This window comes from Malaclemys terrapin, chromosome 12 (assembly GCF_027887155.1).
Source record: "Malaclemys terrapin pileata isolate rMalTer1 chromosome 12, rMalTer1.hap1, whole genome shotgun sequence".
NCBI classification, from domain to species: Eukaryota; Metazoa; Chordata; order Testudines; family Emydidae; genus Malaclemys; species Malaclemys terrapin.
In genome coordinates, this window is record NC_071516.1 from 44,214,276 (window position 1) to 44,234,000 (window position 19,725).

The 19,725-nt window shown below is 49.4% G+C and overlaps 2 pseudogenes; both read left to right on the forward strand.

The window, feature by feature from the left end:
- The first annotated feature begins 1,163 nt into the window (after positions 1-1,163).
- LOC128846115 (mast cell protease 1A-like) lies at positions 1,164-9,191 on the forward strand (annotated as a pseudogene).
- Positions 9,192-17,111: 7,920 nt separating this feature from the next.
- On the forward strand, positions 17,112-19,115 carry LOC128846116 (HLA class II histocompatibility antigen, DR beta 3 chain-like; annotated as a pseudogene).
- Positions 19,116-19,725: the final 610 nt, after the last annotated feature.

The window sequence follows — 19,725 nt, forward strand, 5'->3', positions numbered from 1 at the left end:
TCCCTTTCCTGAACACACGTGAATAAAAGCTATCCCCTCCCCCACCTTGTCTCTCTAATATCCTGGGACCGACATGGCTACAACAACATGGCAAACTACCAAAATAATTGTCCAGTTTCCAATGACACCTCCCACCTCTTGGTTTGGGGGAGTTTGAACCTGGTGTTAAAACAATGAGTCTGGAAAAGGTTTTGAAAACCCGCCCTAGGAGGAGAGGTGAAAAAAACTGAGCGCGTTGAGTCTTGAGGAAATAAGACAGAGGGGGGGATCTGAGAACAGTCGTCCAATATGTGAAGCGCTGTTCTAAAGGGGATGCGGATCAATGGTTCTCCATGTCCAGTGAAGGCAGGACAAGAAGAGATGGGTTAATCGTCAGCAAGGGAGATTGAGGTTAGACATTAGGACAATCTTTGTAGCTTGAAGGGGAGTCTAAAGGAAGAGCTCCATTAGCTATAGTAGACTCTTATCCGGTTACATGGACAGGTCAGTAGAGGGAGACAAACCCCTCATGTTCTGCTAGTGGCCTGCAGCTCAGGAAAGGCTTTCTCATCCTGCCTGCTCCTAGGGTTAGTTTCTCTCCTTTGGGGAAGCGGGGAGGGGTCCATTGGCCCCAGTCCCCAGGAGGGAGGGGAGGGAAGTCCATTAATTTCAGTAGAGGTTGTATGAGGCGCTGGTGTGGGATTTCCTCATGGGTCTGCTATGGAAACTCTTCTCCTCTGTTCCCACCGAACCGCCCTGTCCAGCCCTGGCAGAGCAGACAATGACTCCACGGACCCTGAGTGTAGTGCAGAAAGGCCCTAGGGAGGGGGACTGGCTGTCTAAGTGGGAGGTGGGGAATTAGACATGGGGCCTTTTAAACCCTGTGAGATGGTGTCAACCGGGGTCCTCTCCATTCAGTGGTGCATCATCAATCCAGCTGTGCAGAGACCCAGATAGGCAGCAGCCATACAGCTGTGTAGCCATGCAGTATCTAGCCAGCTGTCTAGGATCCCCGGCTGATGCACGGCTTGTCCTTCCCCTCACCTCATGAGGTTGGCTGTGGTTGGAAACTGAAACGTCTGAGCCCTGCATTTAGATGAGTGTGTGGGCGACCCTGAGGTTTCCTGCCCCCCAGTCTATAAAACCCCCAGGCCTGAGGCAGATGCACCATCCCTGCACTGACTCCAAATATGAAGGTATAGATCTTGCTCCTGCTCCCCATGGCCTTTCTCCTGCCCCCCAGGGCTTGGGCTGGTGAGTATGACTGGGATCAGGGCCCCCTGGGATTTTGGGGTGAATGGGGGGTCTCAGGGATGGGGACTCAGTGGATGGTATCTAGGAGCCTGTGACAGTCTGTACCCCTATGATCACCCCCTTTACAGGACTATGATTGCATTTATGCAAAGCATGTCTTGTGAAATATCATCTAAAACCTCATAATTCGCTGATCATTACTGTCCTGGTAAAATATGTGTGGCAGCTAAAGTTATAATATTCTACTGTATGGTGTTACTAAGACATGTTCCAAATCTGGGAAGCAGCCACAAACCAGTTCCCCAGAGACAAATGACTAGCCGATGCCTCAGCCAATGTAATCAACTGGACTATCACATGATTATATGGCCATTCTTGAGCAGGATGGAGGAGGTGGGTGAAAAATTTACATCTTGACAAAGAAACAGTTTGGGGTTCCTGTTCACCCACTTTCTGTCTCCTGCTCAGTGGGTGATGATTCTTGTAGAGGAGAAACAGCTATAAGAAGGGTGAGCAGATGCCCCAAAGGATCTCTCCCTGTCTCTTTACCCACGGCATTGACAACACCGGAAGTACACAGGGAGCAGCATTGCACAGGGGGCTGGAACCTGACAGAAGGAAATTCAGCCAGTAAGATTGTCAGTGCCCTTTTGGGGTTTGCCTGGCCTAATCTGGGAGGATCTTGGCCCTGAATGCCATTAACTCAAGGCAGTGAGATTATTGACCCATTCCCTGTGTGTTTGGCACCTATTCTCCACCCAGCAAGGGCAAAGCTTTAGATTCACCTCCTGGCCCCATGGGGTGTCCAGTCTGGAGCAGAGCTGATGAGGGGGCAGGGTTCCAGGAACAGGGATCCTCCAGGGAGACCATCACAGGGGATGGGTTGAGGCTGTGGGGACTCCCCTTCGGGATGGGGAACTCGGTCCCTGGCAGGCCCAGGGAGATGATGGGGCTCTTTGTATCAACCTGATCTCCCCGCCCCCACCCTCAGGTGAGATCATCGGAGGAAAGAAAGCAAAGCCCCACTCCAGGCCCTACATGGCCTATCTGGAAATACGACATGGAGACAAGAGGTTTCTCTGTGGAGGGTTCCTGGTGGCGGAGAACTTCGTGCTGACAGCCGCTCACTGCAATGGAGAGTAAGCACATCTGTGCTGGGGATGTCGGGGCACGTCGGGCGTTAGGGCTTTGGTGCCATGGTAGGTTGCAGGGAAGGAGCAGTGAGTGCGACAGGCTGAGAGAGCAGAGCCCAGGGGTCTGATCTGCTCAGGGGGCGTTGGTGTGTCTCTAAGAGCCTCTGCAAAGCATGGAAAAGACGCCAGCTGGGGTCAGGTCGATTGTCAGAGCAGGGGAGGGAAAGACTCACACCCGTAGGACGGTTCTGGATCATGCTGGGGAGGGGTCACTGGGCTGAATGGGAGCTGAGACCCAGAAGCCGGGAGGACAATGAAGAGTGAAGCAGCATAAGGGGCTGGTAGAGACAGAGCCTGGGACCCCATCGCCATAGGGCAGGTGTTTTGTGCTGAGGCCGGTGCCCCGTAGAGGGGAAAGGCTTCTTGTTCCATTCTGTGCCCCCCAACCCCCGAGCCAGCCAATCTCCTGTTCTGGAAACCTGAATCTGATATCTTGGTCTGAGAGCCCCAGGCTGCCCTGTCCCCTCCATGTCACTGTTCATGAGTCAGACCCTCGTGTGCCCATCCCCCACCTCGCCTACGCTCCTGCCCCTAACACCCCATGTATTGCTTTCTCAGCTAGATCACTGTCACGTTGGGAGCCCATAACATTAGAAAACGGGAATGGAGCCAACAGAAAATACCTGTGAGGTGCCACATCCTGCACCCATGATACAACAGAGACACCTGTAACAATGACATCATGCTGCTGCAGGTACAGACTCCATCCCATCACCCACCCCACTGACCTCTTACTGCTGTAGGTACCGTCCCTGTCCCATCACCCCACCCCCATGACCTCACACTGCTGAAGTTACCACCCCCCATGACAGGTTGGATCACAGAAACCCCCTTGGGGACTGTCACCTGATGTGCCAAGCTCCCAGCCTGTTTACAGGTATAAGCTGAAAAGTAACAGGCTTGTGGGACTGTCTTGTCACCATCCCTAGCATGTACAACAGTTTCTTCCACAAATCAGGTATGTTCCACATCTTTAAAGGGTTTACCACTAGTATTAACTCCTTCGTCTTGACCCATAGATGAAGTAGCAAAAGACACAAGATTAACAGCACACCTGCTGCAGATCAGCTTTGTTCACACAATTTAACTTGTTTAGAGTCTATCACATTTTTCAATTCCTTTGTGTACCATGATAGGTGCCCTGATGCAGATTCTTCTGTCTGTTTGGAGAAGGCTTTTAATTCAGGCATGTGTTTGAGGCTTTGGCAAGGAAAGGGTGCACTGCAACCATGCCTGCCCTCGCCCCTTCCTCTGGAATTTCTCTGGGCTGGACCCCACTCCCTTGTGAAGCTTCACCCATGCAGAGATTTTTTCCCTCCTGCCTTGAAGAGACAGTTTTATCTCTTAGAAGCACAGCAAGAACAACATCTTTCAATGGGGTGCTTCGGATGGGTAATATCCCCTTGGATACCCCACTCTCTGCTCCCAAAATGTTAGCTGGGGGGCTGCTCCCCTCCAGGAGATCTGACCCCCAGTTTTCCCTTAAACCCTGATCCACAGGAGAGGAGTCTGGCATTTTAAATGCAGATTTTTCACCCTCCTCCTGGGAAAGAACCTCCCTACAAAAGATGGGCAGGCTCTTCGTCCCCTCTCACCTTCCATCTAGACTTCCCTCTCTGAGCTTCCCTCTGGGTCAGACACTCCTGTGTCCCCCAAAAGGGAAGGTGACTCTGGTCCGGCTGTGGGCTCACAGCTACCAGCTATGACAGACCCTTCACTGACCAGCAAAATCCCCCCCCCTTTTTCACTCAGGTTGGGTTTGCTTCCAGCCACAGAGTCCTTGGAGTCTGTTCCCACTGCGGCGGTCACCAGGACCCCAATTTCCACCTTTGGGATACATGTCTCTGTGCACCCCAGGGCAGGCCCTGTCCCTTGGTGACCTCCTGCAACTTCCTGGCAGTCAACAGCTGGGATGCCCTCCCTGCTACAAGGTGGTACATCCCCCTCCCCCGGGCAGATGATCACTGGACAGGAGCTGGCTTCGTCCAGCCCCTCCCTGGGGCTACAGGAACTGGTTACAACCATCCCTGCCTCCCAAGCCGCATTCTTTACTGCTATGAGGAATCTAAAAGACACCCTCCTATTCCCCCAGCAGTCCATGTGACTTCATCCCCCCCCACCCGCCAGGGCTTTTAGCACAAGATTCCTTCTCACTGCTAACCAGCCCTGGGACAGATTCTGCCACATTAAAGAAATCATTCCCCAGCAGAAACGGTGCAAAATTGTGTGCCACTGTTGCAACAGTCAGTTCAGCCTGCAAATCACTAGTTTGCATGTGTACTTTAGCTAAAGATGCAAGGACTTTGTAACCTCCCACCAGTCCTAATTCTACTATTTTCCCTGGTAACAAATCCTTCTCCTGGATCAGGTCGCTCCTGACCACAGAAATCTCAGCACCCGTAACTCTCAATCTAACAAGTACTTTCCCATTAAGTTTAACAGCATGCATATGCTCACTGCTTGGTTGTGTGGAAGCAATTTTACAAATCCTGTGTGGAAAGAGGCAGCAGCCTGGCTCTGAGAAGCAACAGCTTCATGTGTTGCCTACTGCCTGTTTCCTCTTAGCCAAGGGCAATTATTCCTCAGGTGCTCAGTGGACTTACAATGATAGCACCTCTTGGGCTCCTCTGCTTGTACCGGAGATTTGGGAGAAGTAACAGGGGAATGGGGAGGTGAATATCCAGCCTCCTTTTACTTAGGGGTAAAACGGTGATTCTGCTTTCCCCCAACCCTGTACCCCTCTGCCAGTGGTTTATGTTTCATTGCAACTTGTGCTTGCTCATAAGAGTCTGCAAACCTAGCTAATTCTCCCACTGCCGCCACCTTTTTGTCCCACAAATACTGTTTTACATCATCACTGCACATATTCAGGAATTGTTCCTGAGTAACCAAATCACACATTCCTTCAAAGCTTGCAATGCCTTTTCCCCTCACCCACTTATCTACAAAATCTCTCATTTCATTTACATAAACCACATTACTCAATCCAGATCCCCTCTTAAGACTCCTGAATTTAACCCTGTAGGTTTCAGGTGTAATCTGAAACGGTTTCAAAACCAGTTCCTTAAATTTACCATCATTTGAAGCATCATCAATAGGCATCTTATTGAATATGTCCAGAGCTCTGCCAGTCAATTTTGATATCAATATGGTCATCTTTTGATCTTCAGGGAGGGTGCACAATCTCTCAAAGGTAATGAAATATTTGGCAATATCACTTGATTCATCATACTGTGGACATAGTCGATCCCATTTGTGGATTTTTGGGGAAGTGGAGCCAGCAGCTGGAGGGTTTTGTCTCTTCAATGCCCTAACAGCCAGTTCATGCTTCTGGGCCTGCATTTCTCTGTCTTTTAACTCCAGAGCTCTTTTGTCCCTGGGTTCTTCTGCCTTCATAGCTCTCTTGTGGGCAGCCTCCTCCCTGGCTGTTTCTGCCTCCGGAGCCCTTCTGTGTGCAGTTGCCTCTGCTTTGAGTTTCAATTCAAACTCCCAGGCCTTTGCCTTCTCTTCTGCTTCCAGTCTAGACAGCTCTAGTTTAGTAGCTGCTTCACTGGTAGTCATTTTCCTGCTTTCTTGTGCTGGGCTACACCCCCTCTTCAGTTTACTAAAACAACAACGAGTCGGGTGGCATCTTAAAGACTAACAGATTAATTTGGGCATAAGCTTTCATGGGTAAAAAACCCACTTCTTCAGATGCATGGAGTGAAAGTTACCTTCAGTTCACTGAAACTGGGATGCACTCACTTCAGGGGCTTCTTAGTTAATAGAGACTTTCCCAGTGCCCATTGTTCAGCCTTTCTGGGCAATCTGCAACCTGTGCAGTTCCATCTTCTTCTGATCTTCACTCTTATTTATTTTGCTTCCTTTTCTGTCTCTATTTCCCTTACCCAAAATAAGCAAACAGAAAACAACAAACCAGTAACCACTTTGTTCTCAAGCCACCACACCCAAGACTCACTTAAAATAACTACCAGTATTTCATAGCAATCAGCTGTGCACAGATCCTGCTTGACTATGCCACTGTGATGGGGTGGATCACAGAAACCCCCTTGGGAGCTGCCACCTGATGTGCTGAGACTACCCCTGAGCCTGTTTCCCCTGGCAGCTTGGGACTTCAGTGCCCTGCCTGGTTTGAGCCAGACCTGCTACCCTGCTGCAAACCCAGACCAAGGTCTGAACCACATCCCCTAACAGCTGTAGGCTTAGCTGAAAACAGCTTAAGAAGTGCTCCTATCTCTAACATTCAGATACCCAACTCCCAATGGGGTCCAAACCCCAAATAAATCTGTTTTACCCTATAGAAAGCTTATACAGGGTAAACTCATAAATTGTTCGTCCTCTATAACACTGATCGAGAGATATGCACAGCTGTTTGCACCCAGCTGTTTGCACTCTGGGTTAATTAATAAGTAAAAAGTTATTTTATTAAATACAAAAAGTAGGATTTAAGTGGTTCCAAGTAATAACAGACAGAACAAAGTGGATTACCAAGCAAAATAAAGTAAAACACACAAGTCTATGCCTAATACAGTAAGAAAGTGATTACAGATGAAATCTCACCCTCAGAGATGTTCCAGTAAGCTTCTTTTACAGACTAGCCTTCTTCTAGTCTGGGTCCAGCAATCACTCACACCTCCAGTGGTTACTGTCCTTTGTTCCAGTTTCTTTCAGGTATCCTTTGGAAGTGGAGAGGCTATCTCTTGAGCTAGCTGAAGACCAAATGGAAGGGTCTCCCAGGGGTTTAAATAGACTTTTTCTTGTGGGTGGACACCCTCCCTTCCCTCCCGTGTAGAATCCCAGCTACAAGATCGAGTTTTGGAGTCACCCGGGCAAGTCACATGTCCATGCATGACTCAGAACTTACAGGTAGTAGTCATTGTTCACATGCTACCTTGAACGTCCTCAAGTAGACTTCTTATGTGGATTGGAGCCTTCCAAGATCCATTGTCCATTAAGTGTTTCTTGATTGGGCACTTAACTTGCAAATTCCTTTCTAAAGAAGCTGCCCAAATGCCTTACTAAGGCTACTTAAAATCAAGCAAGTACACAGCCAATGATACATGCATACAAATAGGATGAATATATTCAGTAGATCATAATCTTTGCAGAGATATGTTACGTGACGTATGTAGCATAACATTTATTCCAGTTATGTCATATTTACATTCATAAGCATATTTCCCTAAAACATTATGGGGTACAATGTCACACCCCCATCCAATGTTCTCTCTAATTATTAACATCCATGTGCAGAATGAATATTGTTATGTGCACCAGTATGGAGATGATGTGTGGCGGGGGTGAGGCCGAGGGGTTCGACGTGTGGAAGGGGGCTCAGGGCTGGGGTGGAGGGTTGAGGCGTGGGGGTGAGGGCTCCAGCTGGGGGTGCGAGCTCTGGGGTGGGGCCAGGGATGAGGGGTTTGGGATGCAGGCTGCCCCAGCGCTGCAGCAGAGAGAGAGGATTCCCCCCAGTCCTCTCTCCCTGCAGAAGCACCTGGACTGGGGGAGTCCTCTCCCCCTGCTGCAGCCCCAGTGTTGGGCAGTGGGGAGAGGCATCTCTCCCTGCTGTGTCACAGCCCTGGTGCTGGGGGAGTCACCACAGCCCTGCATGCCCCAAGCTCCCCCATCACCAACACCCCACACCTGTGAGTGCAGTGTGAACACCTGTGCAACCGTTGGTGGCCTCCTGTGTGGCCGCTCAGGCATGCACCTTAGAGGGAACCTATCCCCCATCCCGTCACCTCACCCCCAGTGACCTCACACTGCTACAGGTACCGCTCCCATCCCATCCACCCATTCCCAGTAACCTCACACTGCTGCAGGTACCACCCACATCCCATAATCCTGCCCCTGCGACCTCACACTGCTGCTGGTACCTCCCCCATACCATCACCCCAGCCCCAGTGACTTCACACTGCTGCAGTTACTGCCCTCATTCCATGCCCCTCCCCCAGTGACATCACACTGCTGCAGGCACTGTCCCCATCCCATCACTACATTCCCAGTGACCTCACACTTTTGCCAGCCCCGCCCCTACCCCATCACTTGAATGATGACCTCAAACTGTCTGTTCTGCTCTGGTTCAAATGTGTCTCTCCCACTTCTGACTCAGACCCTGGTGCTAAGCTTGGTGCTTTTCTCCTCTCTCCCCATGGCAGCTGGCCCACCAGGCCAGACTGAGTGACCAGGTTCAGCTCATCCCCCTGCCCTGCTATGGGAACAAAGTTATACCAGGCTCCGTGTGCAGCGTGGCAGGCTGGGGCCACATGAGTGTGTCCCCTGGGAACACCTCAGATGTGCTGATGGAGGTGGTTCTGGAGGTGATGGAGGACAAGGTCTGCAGTAGGCACTTTAACAATCAGTATAAACCTGGGATCATGCTGTGCGCAGGGGATCAGCGTGGCAGGAAATCATCTTTCCAGGTAAGTGTCATGCTCTCCCTAGGAGAGGTAATGCCAAGACTGGCCCAGCCTAGGGGGAGGAGACAGTGTGAGGAGACAGCTAGGCCTGGGGTGGGGTGGGAGGGAAGTCCCAGGCCTATGTCAACAGAAGGAAGCAACTTGATCAGATGTGATCCATCTAACTTGTGGTTTCATTTCACAGGGCGATTCTGGGGGGCCCCTGGTGTGTGGGAGGGTGGCCCAGGGCATCGTCTCCTTTGGTCCCAATGACGCTTCCCCTCCTGAAGTGTACACATGGGTCTCCCAGTTCATCCCCTGGATAAAGACAACGATAGGAAAGCTACAAGCCTGGGACCTGCTGTAATTCTCCTTGCATGCCTGAATCACCCTGTGCTTGACACATGGAGCCCCACTCTTTGCCATCCTATACCTCTACATTAGAAACAAAAGTGAAGTTACATTAGAAACACTAGGAAATTCCAATGAGAAACTGAACAAAAATTCCAATGAGAATTCAAAGGGAAATTCATTTAGAAAGGAAATGACTTTTAAGTTAGAAGCCATATGAAATTTCAGTACGAAACTAAAGAAAAATTTCATACAACATAAGATCATACAACATCATCCATTCAAGGCCCTACAATCATGTCATATAATCCCCTTCATGAATTTATCAAGCTGTGTGCTCAAACCAGCTAGGTTTCTTATCCTCTCTCCTACTATTTCAATTACAGTCCAAATGGGAATTTCATTTAGAAAGGAATCAACATTGCAATAAGAAATTAAACAAAAATTTGAACTAAATTACATTTTCAAATCCAAGTGTACCAAAATTTCAGTCAGATAGAAAATGAACAATTACATTGGCTACAAATTGAAAATTTCAGTTTGAAATGAAACAAAATCCATTTGAATTTTGAAGGAAAATTGGAATTCCAAAATCCAGGGCCGCCCAGAAGATTCAGGGGGCCTGGGGCAAAGCAATTTCGGGGGCCCCTTCCATAATTTTTTTTTCCAATACTATACAATACTATATTCTGGTGGGGGCCCCTGTGGGGCCCAGGGCAAATTGCCCCACTTGCTCCCCCCGCCCATGGGCAGCCCTGAGAAAAATAAACCTTCTGCATCTTGGCACAAACCCAGTTTTGAGAAAACTTCTTTACAAGGTATCACTCACTGGTTCTCAGCATCAGCTAATGCTAAAAGGCACTGAAGCTCATTAAAAGGTTGGACAAATATTTTCCGTCAAAACTTTTTTTGGATTAAAAACTAAGGGTTTTTAAAAAGCAGAAAAAATCACGGACAATGTTTGCTTCCCTTCAAAATTTGTTGTGCTTTTTTTAATTGAAAAGCTGAAATTAGTCTGCCAAAACCTGAACATGGTTTGGGGTTTCAAAAGTATGTGGCCAAATATTTGCTGCTTGCTGTGTTTGATTGTTTAAAGAAACAATAAAAAAATTCTGCTTAAAAAAAATCCAAAATTTTTGAACCACCCCAGCTTGTGACCAAACGCCTGAGCCCATCCAGTCAGAGATTTTTCCAGGTTTCTGATACTCCACTGGCTTCCTTGACTCATATCTGTCTCCAGAACTTTGGGTTCATTTAGGTTAGAACATAAGAACATCAGACTGTCCATACTGGGTCAGACCAAAGGTCCATCCAGCCCAGTACCCTGTCTACTGACAGTGGCCAATGCCAAGTGCCCCAGAGGGAGTGAACCTAATAGGTAATGATCAAGTGATCTCGCTCCTGCCATCCATCTCCACCCTCTGACAAACAGAGGCTAGAGACACCATTCCTTACCCATCCTGGCTAATGGCCATTAATGGACTTAACCTCCATGCATTTATCTGTTTCCTAGAGACTGGCTCCATAGGGTCCATCACAAACGAGATGGTTCCTGTGGGTTTGTCTTTAGTATAGCTTATGTACATACTCCACGAACTGAGCATTTGAGCTTGTTCCAGAATCTGGGATCAGCCTATGTTGTGAAAACTGAAATGCTCAAAATAGCACATGCATGTGAATGGACACAGGGTGCTAAAATTAAATTAACCCAGGGGTTCTCAAACTGGGGGTCAGGACCCCTCAGGGGGTCATGAGGTTATACTGGGGGTCGTGAGCTGGCAGCCTCCACCTCAAATCCCGCTTTGCCTCCAGCATTTATAATAGTGTTAAATATATAAAAAACGTGTTTTTAATTTATAAGGGGGGGGTGCACTCAGAGGTTTGCTCTGTGAAAGGGCTCACCAGTACAAAAGTTTGAGAACCACTGAATTAACCCCTCTGAAGCCTCAGGGAATGCGAGGGAGTGGGGGTCTCCCTTAGTAGGGTTGGGAAAGAGGTAGGTGGTGTAGGATATTGCTCTTCTCATGTGATCCCTCCCCCAGTGGCTAATTTGAAATGAAGCTCCCCTCCCCTGACACGACTCTCCCTATGGCACTGAAATTAAATGTAGACTATCATTTGGCATTTGAGAAGTGAAAGGGACGGCAGCCCTAAGGCAAAAGCTAACAGCTTGACTCTTCTGCAAGCCTCTAATTGCTGAATGAGCTTTAGGGCAGGGAAGGCTGTGCCTCCCAAACAGCCTGGCCCTGCCCCCCATCCGACCCCCACCCACTTCCTGCCCCCCGACTGCCCCCCTCAGAATCCCCGACCCATCCTGCTCCTTGTCCCCTCACCGTCCCCCAGAGACCCCCCCAACCACCACCCAGGACCCCACCCTCACCAACCCCCCCGCTCCCTGTCCCCTGACTGTCCCTACCCCTATGCACCCCCCCACTAAGTCCTGACAGACCCCCGGAACGCCCACGATCCAACCCCCCCCATTCCCTGTCCCCTGACCGCCCCCCCAACCTCTGCTCCCCTGTCCCCTGACTATCCCCGGGACTCCCTGTCCCTTATCCAACCCCCCCAGCCCTGGCCCCTTACCCCTGGCTCCCCCCTCACCCGGAGCCTCAGCGCGCCGTGTCCAGGAGCATCCCTGGACAGCGCTGCAACGTGGCTCTGGTGGGGCCTGAGCTCCTCCCCGCTCAGAGCCGCGTGGTAAGGGGGCAGGGCTGCGAGCTCCGGGCCGAGCGGAGGGAGCTCAGGCCCTGCTGGAGCTCACAGCCCCGCCCCCTTACCATGCAGCTCTGAGTGGGGAGGAGCTCAGGCCCCACCGGAGCCAGCCGCTTTAGCTCTGTCCGGGGCCGCTCCTGGATGCGGCGTGCTGAGGCTCCGGGAGAGGGGCGGAGGTGGGGACGGACCGGGGCCAGGGAGGGAGCCTCAGCCATTCTCGTGGGGGCTCCTGCGGAGCCCGGGGCCTGGGGCAAATTACCCCACTTGCTCCCCGCCGGGTGGCCCTGCCAAAAGCAAAAAAAACCAAAATTTTGAGTGCGAGACAAAAGTGGAATTTTAATTAGAAGCAAAGTGAAAATCTCAAGTTCGTACAAAATGAAAATTTCAGGTTGAACCTAAACAGAAGTGTCACCTCAATATGAAATGACCAATTCAATTAGAAAGGCAACAAAATTAAATTTTCCATTAGAAATTAAATGAAAATTTCATGCTGAAATCAAACACAAATTTTCACTTCCTTTCATTTTGGCTTGATGTTTTCCAGCCCCATTTTTTATTCAGCCCCATTTTCCAAATGATAAATTGTCGAAAAAGGACAAGCAGGCCGGCTCTTTACATAATCCACCCCTAGATAGGGATAGAGAGGTTCCACAGCACAAAGGAGAATTGGATCCAGTTGGTGTCCTGCCGAGCTGCCAGCTTGCTTGTGTACTGAGCTATTAACCAGCGAGGCACTGAAACCAAATGCTGGGCATTCAGATCCTCAATCATTGCTCCTCCACCCCAATCCTCCTGCTCCAGCTCATTAATTTCGCTTTCTGCTTTGTAGCCTTGCAATGAATAAAAATGAAGTTACAAAAACAAAAAACAAAAGAGAATGCGTCGCTTTTGGGGAAAGTAATGAACTCCCTGAGCCTCAAAATGTGGAGCAGTTGCTGCATCTAGTAGGTGAGCAAGGCTCATGTTAGAGCATGGGAACGGGAGCGGGTGATTAACCTTTTCAAGGTGTAACTAATCTGACCTGGATGAGGCGTAATTGCATGGTGACTAGCAATGGAAATAAACAACTCTACGGCCTACGAGCTCACCGTGATCCCAGCTGGTATTGGTCGTGTACGGAGATGGAGGTGGGGAGAGAAGAAGGGTATGTGTTTGTGGATGTAAGGATGGGTATGTGGATGGAGGGATGGATGGATAAAGGGCTGTGGGGATAGAAGGGGTGTGTATGGGGATGGAAAGAGGGGTATGTATGGTGATGTATTGGATGGAGGAGTTTGAATGAGGATGGATGGATGTACCGATAGGTAGGATGGATGGATGGCTGGATACATGGATGGATGCATGGATATATGGGTAGAAGGGTGTCTATGGAGGTAGAAGGATGTACAGTTGGCTGGGATGGATGGATGCATACTTGGATAGATGCATGGATATATGGTGTCACTCTGTCTGGAGAGGCTCCCGACCATGAGTGTCTACCTCTATAATTAGATTTCCCCAACCCAGTAACAAATGCGAACTCCTAAAATACTGCAGTCCTCTTGTAATGGAGTCACAGGCATTTCCCTTAGATGCTCCAGTTTATCTTGCCATCCAAGACAATACTAACATACAAGTGAGCTGGTCTGGCTTCCAGCTGTGAGTTTGTCAGTTCTCAGCTGACACCTAGGCCTTGGCCAGAGCTGACACTTGGCTTACCACCGTCCCTCTCCCAACGCAAAACTGGTGCAGGAAGGGCTGTCATCAGTGCTCCTGAACATGCTTCAGGGTTACCCTGTTCTTGATGAGGCCCCAGTCACTATATTTTCCTTCCCTTGACAGGAATAATTTCCATGTGAAATTCTTGTGGAGCAAGACTCCAAGGCAATAAGCTAGAGTTCGTCCCCTTAGCTTGGTGCAGCTGTATAAGGGGAGAATGATCTGTGAAAACCTGAAACTTTTTATTACACAAATAAGGTTTAAGTTGCTTTACAGCCCCGATAATGGCACAGAATTCCCACTTGGTGACAGCTTGGTTCTGTTCAATAGGGGTTAGTTTTACTCGAGAAGGCAAAGCACTGCACCTAACCCAGTGTTAGAAGTCCCATCACCTTCTTTTATATTCTGCAAGCCTTTTTCACAGACCTCTGTCGCTGCCACCTGGTCTGGCTTCCCTTTTTTGTAAGGTCTGTTCTGGGGGCCACAATGTTGCTAAACCCCTTCACAAACCTCCAGTGGTAGTTGTCCAGACCAATAAAGGATTGGACCTGCTTCTTGATTCATGGAGCAGGACAACTCCTAATAGCTTCTACTTTAAAGAGTTGGGGCGAAAAAACCCAGTGAGCTCCCTGTGTCCTACATAAGATACCTCTGCAGCTCCCATTCTGCAGTTGGAGACTTGACAGTGAGGTCGGCTTCTTTAAGTCTTTGTAACACAATTCTCACATGATTCAAGTGGCCTTGCCAGGAGCTACTGAAAATAGCCAAATCATCTAGCTAGGCCCTGGCAAAGGTTTGTAACCCCTGCAGCACCTCATTGACAAGCCTCTGAAAGGTAACTCCTGCATTGATCAATCCAGAAGGCATCACCTTAAATTTATATAAGCCAGAGTCCACTATGAAAGAGGATTTTTCTTCGGCATCAGCTTCGAAGGGAATTTCCAGTACCCACGAGTCAAATCCATGGGGTTTATGAATTTTGCACACACCCCCAATAGGTCCTCTATTCAGGGTGTGGGGTATGGGTGGGGTTGGGTGATAGCATTTAGTTCTCTAAATTCCCCACAAAACTCATGGTTTTATCCTTTTTAGGTACCATCACAATAGGAGATGCTATGGGGCTTTTTGATTTAATAATGACCCCCATCTCCAGCATGCTATCTACCGCCCCCTGGAATCTGCTTCTGGATTTCCACTTTAGCCCAATGTGTCTTCCTAGGAGCAGGGCAGGGCCCTGTAGTTTTAATGGAATGTCGGTTAAATTGGCTCGGTTGGAAAATATCTGTTTGTGGTGCTTGAAAAGGGCCAGCATTTCCTGCTTTGGGGTTGGATCCAAACCCTCCCCAAACTCAATGCTCTCCAGAGGAGTTCTGTCCTTGCTCTCCCTGACCAAATCAAACAAAGGAGCATTAAACATTCATTCCTCAGCACAACAAATCATATTCGCTGCCATTTCCCTTTCATGGTAAGCTTTTAATCTATTGACATGCACTGTCTGCACAGCTCCCCTGCCCTGGGGTTTTCCTTACATCATATGTGGCTTCATTCACTCTTTCTATCCCTTCAAAAGGACCTTCCCAATAATCCTGAATTCTGTCTTTCCTCACTGGGATCAGCAGTAACACCAAATCGCCAATATCAAATGCTCTATGCCAACTACACCAACCCTTCTGGGTTTCCTGACTTCTTTTAAGGTTCTTTTGCACTAAATCCATCATACACTGTAAATTCTCCTTAAAATGAGTAACATACTCCTCTACTGGCTGGCCTGTCTCCTCGGTACTGCCCTCCCAAGAGCCTCGAATAAAATCTGGGGTTGCCCTCACCTGCCTCCCATACAGGAAATCAAAGGAGGAAAGCCAATAGTTTCCTGGGGAATACTTCTGTAGGCATATAGAAGATAAGGGAGACACATGTCCCAGTCATTCTCACACCTGGAGATAACATTCTTTGCATAGATTTTAAAGTTTTATTAAATCTTTCCACAAGCCCATTAGCTTCTGTATGATAGGAGAAAATCTGTAAGGCCTGTTAGCACAACACAATCTCTCTCTTTTATGAACTAGCTCCACCTAGGATTGGACATTTGTTCATAAAACCACAATTACAAAAGCCAAAATCTTATTTCAGTTTAAGTGTTTAGACGAAATGGGGGAAAAAGTACTTTGTTCTATTTTAAGGGTGGCAAATTCCTTGTCCTAAAATTGGGATTTACACATCTTAACTTGATCCAACATTTTAAAAAAATGACAGTTGAACCATTCAGATGTTAACAAAGCTTACAAACTGACAACTCACTTCCTTTATAGCTAAAACGAAACTGAAAACCACTGCTGTTATATGGTTTAAAATATTTAAGGACAAGCCAGCTCTTATCACTGCCTTGGCTGTATGCCCAGAAAGGGCAAAGATGGAAAAACTCCCCCCTCCCCTTTTACTGTTTACTCAGATAAAGCTGGGCGGTTACACAAAGCATGAAAATTGTACGCACTTATGGATAAGCTTGGTCACTTGGAAAAAAACTTTAGCCCTGATGGCATTCTTAGTTAGGTGTACTGCTTCCTTTAAAAAGAAGCAAAAAAAAAAAAAAAGAGAGAGAGAGAGAGAGAAAATTTGTTCTTTTGGAACCACTTCTGTTTTCATGAGCCATTTACAACACTGTAAAAAATCATTGGTGTTTTTAGTCTGACAGCCCCTGCCAATGTGTTTTACCACCAACGTTTATGAAGACACCATGGCCACTGTGACAACTTGGCCCATCATGGGATCCAACCTGTGACCCTAGAACTGTGCTGTCCTCCATGCAGAGAACAACTACAATAATTATTGGACACGATCACAAAAAGCTGTCTGTTGCATCAGCCCTTGGTTCTGTTCATTTGAAACTAAATTCACCGTTTTTTCCTACAGTGGTCAGGGTGCCCGCGCTGTCAGTGCCAAACCTCCACGCTGCGTGTCCTTGGAAGCACCACATTATGCCTTGAGATCAGGACATAACTTCTCCCTTCCGGCTAGTAAAATACAGTTTTTAAAAACAACCAATGCCAACCACCTGTCCACCCCCATTCCCAGACACAACCCCTCTCCCCATATCTGTGCCCCCCCAGTCCCAACCGCAAAAGCCACCCACAAAGTCCTGTGTCTCTGCATATTCCCTACCAAATGTCACAGCTATGGATTGAAGTAGCTGAGGACTCTTCTGCTGTGCTCACAGAAATCTTCCTCATAAAGTAAACACACGTTATAACAGAGACAACTGGGAACAAGCAACAGGAGTTATTCAGTCTCTATTGTGCTGATGGGGAGCTAGGCTTCCTGTGACTCAGTGAGGAAGGCTGGAAAGGGCCCGTGGATTTGTCTTTACTGAACTTTGCTGATCTTGTGGATCTGCGTTTCGCCTCTGGTGTTTCCTGTCAGAGCAGCAGAGAGCTCAGCACAGGGAGGGGCGGCCCTGCCATCTCCAGGTCTCTGGGTCCTTGTCCCGGACCCCACCCCATAGAACTGCTGTACTGTCCCCTCCAGGGCGATGGCTCCTTGGGCCAAACATGTCTTGGTGTCTTCTGGCTCTTGTCTCTCTGCTCCTTTGCCTTGGCTGGTAAAGTGACCCCTTTTTTCAGAGTAACAGCCGTGTTAGTCTGTATCCGCAAAAAGAAGAACAGGAGTACTTGTGGCACCTTAGAGACTAACAAAAGCTTATGCTCTAATAAATTTGTTAGTCTCTAAAGTGACCCCTGTTCTCCTGGAAGCCTGGGTCCCATTTTCCATCCCATTCTCTCTCCCCCAGGGCTGGGTGTTGCAGGGCCCACTCGGGTCGCTGTCTCACATATCTGGGTCCCATTCCCATTGCAGTCTCTCTCCTTCCTGCAGGGGTTCACCACCTCTCCTGCTCCCAGCTCATCTCCTCCTGGGTGGTTCCTGGTCTGCCCAAGTGGCTGAATGTGATGAAGGTGAACGACCTGGTGCTCTCGGCCTATGACAGCAACACCGGCAGGTTGGCTCCCCGCAATGGGTATGGCCGGGTGACCTGGAGAGCCAGCAGTTCTGGAGTGAGATCAGAGCTTGGCACCTGGCCTGGGACCCCTGGGTGGAGCCCGAGTACCAGGCCCTGATGTGGGAGGTGAATTCCAGCTCCCCACAGGCAGGTGAGTCCCTGGCTCCCAGCACTTAGCTTGGCTCAGAAGGGGATGGTCAGGCAGCTCAAAGGAGGTAGAAGGCAGCTGGGGGAGGGGAGTGACTTCTCTGAAGTGATTACAGTGGGGGAGGGTGGCTGGAAGGCAGGACTCCTGGGTTCTATCTCAGCTCAGGGAGTGGGGTCTAGTAGTTAGAGCAGAGGGGCAGGGAGGCAGGTCTCCTAAGTTCTAGCCCCAGCTCTGGGAGAGGAATGGGGTCCGTGGGGCTGCAGGAGGAGGGGGGGACTGGGAGTCAGGACTCCTGGGTTCTATATATGGGATAACTTCGCTCCACCTCTGCCTCCTCCTGGCAGCTCTGTGCTCAGCTACTCAATTGTTCATGCAGCCTCTCTGCCCCCAGAGCCCTACTATGTGCAGGTCCTGAAGACCTGTGAGCTGGACAATGCCACTGGTGCCGTCCAAGCCATCACCAGATATTCCCTCAATGGGGAGGACGTGCTGCGGTACGAGGCCGACCAGAACTGCTGGTTCTCAGTGCACCCAGCAGCCTCGCGAGTGGCGGAAAGCTGGAACCGCAAAGGGGACACGTCCACTGTGATGAACGTCCGCACACTGCAGCAATGCAGAATCTTCAATGGGATCACCGCACCGTTCACTGCTCAGAAGACAGGTGACAGCTCTGCTGGTGCCTCTCAATCCCGACCCGATGCAACTCCCTGCTATCCCATTCCCTGTGATTAATAACCCTTTCTCACCCTCCCCCAGCCCAGCCCACAGTGCGTGGCCCTTATCCCAGGGATCCAGGACCGCCGCACAGCCTCATCTGCCATGTGATGGGGTTCTATCCCCGTGACATCGAGGTGACCTGGGAGTGGGGGTGCCAGGAGGCCCAGGGGGAGCAGTTGACTGGCAGGATCCAGCCAAATAGGGACCCCACCTTCCATATCCAGGTGTCCATCGAGCTGGGGCAGGAGGGGGTCAGCCCCACAGAGTACATGTGTGTGGTGAAATACAGCAGCCTGGGGCATACCTCCCTGAGGATGACCTGGGGTGAGTACTGGGGAAGTAGGGCAGGAGGTGGGCAGGGCAGGGGGTGGGGAGGCTGGGGGAAGTGCTGCGGGGGGCAGGTGCCTCCTACCATGGGAAGAATATGGCAGAGATGGACACAATGAGTGGGGGGAAGAGGGAGTTGGGAAATGCAGAGAGCTCCAGAACTACTGCTTAGCCAGTTGGTCCCCAGCCTGTAGCGGTGCATGGGATTCTTCCATCCTAAGTGCAGGACTCAGCACTTGTCCCTGTTGAACCTCATCAGATTTCTTTTGGCCCAATCCTCCAATTTGTCTAGGTCACTCTGGACCATATTCCTACCCTCCAGCGTATCTACCTCTCCCCCAGTTTAGTGTCATCTGGGAGGTCATTGTTCCACTCTACTTGGCACTGGTAATACTGTGTCTTGTTCTGGGCACCACACTTTAGGAGAGATATAAAGAAATGGGAGAGAGTCCAGAGGTGAGCAACAAAAATGATCAAAGGTTAAAAAACCTGACGTAGGAGGGAAGGTGGAAAAAAAACTGGGTATGTTTAGATTAGAAAAGAGGATGTTGAGGGGGGACCTGAGAACAGTCTTCCAATATGTAAAAGGCTGTTCTAAAGAGGATGGGGATCAATGGTTCTCCATGTCTGCCGAGGGTAGCACAAGAATTTAATCTGCAGCAAGGGTGATTGACGTTAGTTATTAGGAAAAACTTTCTAACCGTAAATAGAGTTAATCTCTGGAATAGGATCCCAAGGGAGGTTGTCCATCACTGGAGGTTTTTAAGACCAGGTTGGAGAAACACCTGTCAGGGATGGTCTAGGCTGACGTGGTCCTGCCTCAGAACAAGGGGCTGGACCAGGTGACCTCTCGAGGTCCCTTCCAGGATGATATTTCTATGATTCTAGTCTATGAAATGTCTTCTGAGATGAAATCCCCTGAGGTTCCTTCCCCTCCATTGCCCGTTATCTGGAGCC